Here is a 6,804-nt window from a genome sequence, read left to right as displayed (position 1 = left end):
AGCTCAATAGTCTGAGGTGAATTAGAAATGTCTTGTTTTCAGAATAGACTCAAATTTGGTTTCAGATTGAATCACAGCAATTTATCAAAATAATCATATAAATGCTTAATATTAACACTGATCACAAATCATCAATGATTTTTAATAGAATATCTACAGAGGTGTTCAGAGACCCATTTTCAGCAATAATCCCTCCTGTGTTCAGTCCCATATGGAAAAGATATATATAAATCTTATAAAGTTTGTATCTGTCTTGTGTGAAACTTGTATGAAAAGCAGATAAGAGTGAAAACAGATATAAGATCCCTTGAAAAATTATATAATGAAACTTGTATGTTTTGGATACTTACTAAAACAATATATGAAAGTAATGAGAAAGTGGCCACTTTCATGAGTAATCACATATAAGTTTTTACTATTTCTTTTCCATATGGGGTGGTACATTGTCTTATCTAATGCAAGCTTAACACATTAAAGCCTAACTTATCACTCAAAACAGCTTTTTAAAGATTTTTGCACAAACTGAAACTATTGTGGTGATTAAAGAAACAATAAATGTGTCTGGATCATCCCAGTGTTTGTTTTTAACCTCATGAAACCAAGTTTACATTTTCCTCTAAAGGGGCTGCAACACCCGGCTGCACAAAACCTTCACTTTTTTTAACAGTTTCAGTCTGAATATTTTTCATTTCTTACAATCAGAATTCTCCAATAGACTTTTAGAAGAAAATTATTTTCTTTCATGCATCACCAACTGAACCTTTTATGTTAACGTCTCAAGCTCAAGCCTAACCTCATTGAATTTTGCTTAGCAAAGTACTTTTCAACTCTAATAATTAGTAAGATTATATCTCTTATCATCTGTTGGTCGTCTGACCTGATAAACTTCAATGAACATTATAACACAGGACTGATTGTCTCTATATATGGGCTCCTGCACGCTTGCAGACATTTTTCCATCACAATTATGGATGATGAAGGATTTGATTAAAGCTGTGAAACATTACTGATAACCTTCATGTGATGTTACATTAAAGCCAATTTTCTATTAAAAGCAGGGACTTTTCTAACTGACCTCTGACCTTTGAGCAGTAGTGTGTACTGTATGCTTGTATGTAACTGTGTCTGACCTGGATTTTATCACCAGTTTCAAATAAGAATCTACTTTAAAGTCTGTCTTTCAATACAAAATAAGTTCAACTTTATCAAGGCTGATGGTAAACTGTCCCTAACAAGTCCACTTTATTGCGTGCTCATTGACTTTCTCCTATCAGAGCTGTTTAACAAGTCCACTTTATACATGCTTATTAATCTATCACGCTTATCAGTGGCTCATGGTTGCTTAAAGCCTATGTCTGAACTTGAGCACAGAGGCAGAGCATCATTCATCTTGGCAGCAGCTCCAGGATGACAAACTCCACTTTCTCTGCATCAAGACAGCTCATAGCTTTTTAACAGTCTCTCCTGATAGTCTCATATCATCTGCTCTAATCAATAACCATACACTATCATTACAATGTAGACTACAGCTCAAAAGTCTGAGGTGAATTAGAAATGTCTTGTTTTCAGAATAGACTCAAATTTGGTTTCAGATTGAATCACAGCAATTTATCAAAATAATCATATAAATGCTTAATATTAACACTGATCACAAATCATCAATGATTTTTAATAGAATATCTACAGAGGTGTTCAGAGACCCATTTTCAGCAATAATCCCTCCTGTGTTCAGTCCCATATGGAAAAGATATATATAAATCTTATAAAGTTTGTATCTGTCTTGTGTGAAACTTGTATGAAAAGCAGATAAGAGTGAAAACAGATATAAGATCCCTTGAAAAATTATATAATGAAACTTGTATGTTTTGGATACTTACTAAAACAATATATGAAAGTAATGAGAAAGTGGCCACTTTCATGAGTAATCACATATAAGTTTTTACTATTTCTTTTCCATATGGGGTGGTACATTGTCTTATCTAATGCAAGCTTAACACATTAAAGCCTAACTTATCACTCAAAACAGCTTTTTAAAGATTTTTGCACAAACTGAAACTATTGTGGTGATTAAAGAAACAATAAATGTGTCTGGATCATCCCAGTGTTTGTTTTTAACCTCATGAAGCCAAGTTTACATTTTCCTCTAAAGGGGCTGCAACACCCGGCTGCACAAAACCTTCACTTTTTTCAACAGTTTCAGTCTTTGAATATTTTTCATTTCTTACAATCAGAATTCTCCAATAGATTTTTAGAAGAAAATTATTTTCTTTCATGCATCACCAACTGAACCTTTTATGTTAACGTCTCAAGCTCAAGCCTAACCTCATTGAATTTTGCTTAGCAAAGTACTTTTCAACTCTAATAATTAGTAAGATTATATTTCTTCTCATCTGTTGGTCGTCTGACCTGATAAACTTCAATGAACATTATAACACAGGACTGATTGTCTCTATAAATGGGCTCCTGCACGCTTGCAGACATTTTTCCATCACAATTATGGATGATGAAGGATTTGATTAAAGCTGTGAAACATTACTGATAACCTTCATGTGATGTTACATTAAAGCCAATTTTCTATTAAAAGCAGGGACTTTTCTAACTGACCTCTGACCTTTGAGCAGTAGTGTGTACTGTATGCTTGTATGTAACTGTATCTGACCTGGATTTTATCACCAGTTTCAAATAAGAATCTACTTTAAAGTCTGTCTTTCAATACAAAATAAGTTCAACTTTATCAAGGCTGATGGTAAACTGTCCCTAACAAGTCCACTTTATTGCGTGCTCATTGACTTTCTCCTATCAGAACTGTTTAACAAGTCCACTTTATACATGCTTATTAATCTATCACGCTTATCAGTGGCTCATGGTTGCTTAAAGCCTATGTCTGAACTTGAGCACAGAGGCAGAGCATCATTCATCTTGGCAGCAGCTCCAGGATGACAAACTCCACTTTCTCTGCATCAAGACAGCTCATAGCTTTTTAACAGTCTCTCCTGATAGTCTCATATCATCTGCTCTAATCAATAACCATACACTATCATTACAATGTAGACTACAGCTCAAAAGTCTGAGGTGAATTAGAAATGTCTTGTTTTCAGAATAGACTCAAATTTGGTTTCAGATTGAATCACAGCAATTTATCAAAATAATCATATAAATGCTTAATATTAACACTGATCACAAATCATCAATGATTTTTAATAGAATATCTACAGAGGTGTTCAGAGACCCATTTTCAGCAATAATCCCTCCTGTGTTCAGTCCCATATGGAAAAGATATATATAAATCTTATAAAGTTTGTATCTGTCTTGTGCGAAACTTGTATGAAAAGCAGATAAGAGTGAAAACAGATATAAGATCCATTGAAAAATTATATAATGAAACTTGTATGTTTTGGATACTTACTAAAACAATATATGAAAGTAATGAGAAAGTGGCCACTTTCACGAGTAAATCATGAAAGTGGCCACTTTCATGAGTAAATCATGTAAGCCTTATATGATTTACTCATGAAAGTGGCCACTTTCATGAGTAATCACATATAAGTTTTTACTATTTCTTTTCCATATGGGGTGGTACATTGTCTTATCTAATGCAAGCTTAACACATTAAAGCCTAACTTATCACTCAAAACAGCTTTTTAAAGATTTTTGCACAAACTGAAACTATTGTGGTGATTAAAGAAACAATAAATGTGTCTGGATCATCCCAGTGTTTGTTTTTAACCTCATGAAACCAAGTTTACATTTTCCTCTAAAGGGGCTGCAACACCCGGCTGCACAAAACCTTCACTTTTTTCAACAGTTTCAGTCTTTGAATATTTTTCATTTCTTACAATCAGAATTCTCCAATAGATTTTTAGAAGAAAATTATTTTCTTTCATGCATCACCAACTGAACCTTTTATGTTAACGTCTCAAGCTCAAGCCTAACCTCATTGAATTTTGCTTAGCAAAGTACTTTTCAACTCTAATAATTAGTAAGATTATATTTCTTATCATCTGTTGGTCGTCTGACCTGATAAACTTCAATGAACATTATAACACAGGACTGATTGTCTCTATAAATGGGCTCCTGCACGCTTGCAGACATTTTTCCATCACAATTATGGATGATGAAGGATTTGATTAAAGCTGTGAAATATTACTGATAACCTTCATGTGATGTTACATTAAAGCCAATTTTCTATTAAAAGCAGGGACTTTTCTAACTGACCTCTGACCTTTGAGCAGTAGTGTGTACTGTATGCTTGTATGTAACTGTGTCTGACCTGGATTTTATCACCAGTTTCAAATAAGAATCTACTTTAAAGTCTGTCTTTCAATACAAAATAAGTTCAACTTTATCAAGGCTGATGGTAAACTGTCCCTAACAAGTCCACTTTATTGCGTGCTCATTGACTTTCTCCTATCAGAGCTGTTTAACAAGTCCACTTTATACATGCTTATTAATCTATCACGCTTATCAGTGGCTCATGGTTGCTTAAAGCCTATGTCTGAACTTGAGCACAGAGGCAGAGCATCATTCATCTTGGCAGCAGCTCCAGGATGACAAACTCCACTTTCTCTGCATCAAGACAGCTCATAGCTTTTTAACAGTCTCTCCTGATAGTCTCATATCATCTGCTCTAATCAATAACCATACACTATCATTACAATGTAGACTACAGCTCAAAAGTCTGAGGTGAATTAGAAATGTCTTGTTTTCAGAATAGACTCAAATTTGGTTTCAGATTGAATCACAGCAATTTATCAAAATAATCCTATAAATGCTTAATATTAACACTGATCACAAATCATCAATGATTTTTAATAGAATATCTACAGAGGTGTTCAGAGACCCATTTTCAGCAATAATCCCTCCTGTGTTCAGTCCCATATGGAAAAGATATATATAAATCTTATAAAGTTTGTATCTGTCTTGTGTGAAACTTGTATGAAAAGCAGATAAGAGTGAAAACAGATATAAGATCCCTTGAAAAATTATATAATGAAACTTGTATGTTTTGGATACTTACTAAAACAATGTATGAAAGTAATGAGAAAGTGGCCACTTTCATGAGTAAATCATGTAAGCCTTATATGATTTACTCATGAAAGTGGCCACTTTCATGAGTAATCACATATAAGTTTTTACTATTTCTTTTCCATATGGGGTGGTACATTGTCTTATCTAATGCAAGCTTAACACATTAAAGCCTAACTTATCACTCAAAACAGCTTTTTAAAGATTTTTGCACAAACTGAAACTATTGTGGTGATTAAAGAAACAATAAATGTGTCTGGATCATCCCAGTGTTTGTTTTTAACCTCATGAAACCAAGTTTACATTTTCCTCTAAAGGGGCTGCAACACCCGGCTGCACAAAACCTTCACTTTTTTCAACAGTTTCAGTCTTTGAATATTTTTCATTTCTTACAATCAGAATTCTCCAATAGATTTTTAGAAGAAAATTATTTTCTTTCATGCATCACCAACTGAACCTTTTATGTTAACGTCTCAAGCTCAAGCCTAACCTCATTGAATTTTGCTTAGCAAAGTACTTTTCAACTCTAATAATTAGTAAGATTATATTTCTTATCATCTGTTGGTCGTCTGACCTGATAAACTTCAATGAACATTATAACACAGGACTGATTGTCTCTATAAATGGGCTCCTGCACGCTTGCAGACATTTTTCCATCACAATTATGGATGATGAAGGATTTGATTAAAGCTGTGAAATATTACTGATAACCTTCATGTGATGTTACATTAAAGCCAATTTTCTATTAAAAGCAGGGACTTTTCTAACTGACCTCTGACCTTTGAGCAGTAATGTGTACTGTATGCTTGTATGTAACTGTGTCTGACCTGGATTTTATCACCAGTTTCAAATAAGAATCTACTTTAAAGTCTGTCTTTCAATACAAAATAAGTTCAACTTTATCAAGGCTGATGGTAAACTGTCCCTAACAAGTCCACTTTATTGCGTGCTCATTGACTTTCTCCTATCAGAGCTGTTTAACAAGTCCACTTTATACATGCTTATTAATCTATCACGCTTATCAGTGGCTCATGGTTGCTTAAAGCCTATGTCTGAACTTGAGCACAGAGGCAGAGCATCATTCATCTTGGCAGCAGCTCCAGGATGACAAACTCCACTTTCTCTGCATCAAGACAGCTCATAGCTTTTTAACAGTCTCTCCTGATAGTCTCATATCATCTGCTCTAATCAATAACCATACACTATCATTACAATGTAGACTACAGCTCAAAAGTCTGAGGTGAATTAGAAATGTCTTGTTTTCAGAATAGACTCAAATTTGGTTTCAGATTGAATCACAGCAATTTATCAAAATAATCCTATAAATGCTTAATATTAACACTGATCACAAATCATCAATGATTTTTAATAGAATATCTACAGAGGTGTTCAGAGACCCATTTTCAGCAATAATCCCTCCTGTGTTCAGTCCCATATGGAAAAGATATATATAAATCTTATAAAGTTTGTATCTGTCTTGTGTGAAACTTGTATGAAAAGCAGATAAGAGTGAAAACAGATATAAGATCCCTTGAAAAATTATATAATGAAACTTGTATGTTTTGGATACTTACTAAAACAATGTATGAAAGTAATGAGAAAGTGGCCACTTTCATGAGTAAATCATGTAAGCCTTATATGATTTACTCATGAAAGTGGCCACTTTCATGAGTAATCACATATAAGTTTTTACTATTTCTTTTCCATATGGGGTGGTACATTGTCTTATCTAATGCAAGCTTAACACATTAAAGCCTAACTTATCACTCAAAACAGCTT

This window comes from Perissodus microlepis, chromosome 13, assembly GCF_051167445.1.
Source record: "Perissodus microlepis isolate ML-2025 ecotype Zambia chromosome 13, ASM5116744v1, whole genome shotgun sequence".
Classification (NCBI taxonomy): domain Eukaryota; kingdom Metazoa; phylum Chordata; class Actinopteri; order Cichliformes; family Cichlidae; genus Perissodus; species Perissodus microlepis.
The sequence above is the reverse complement of the archived record's forward strand: the minus strand, read 5'-3'. Positions refer to the sequence as shown.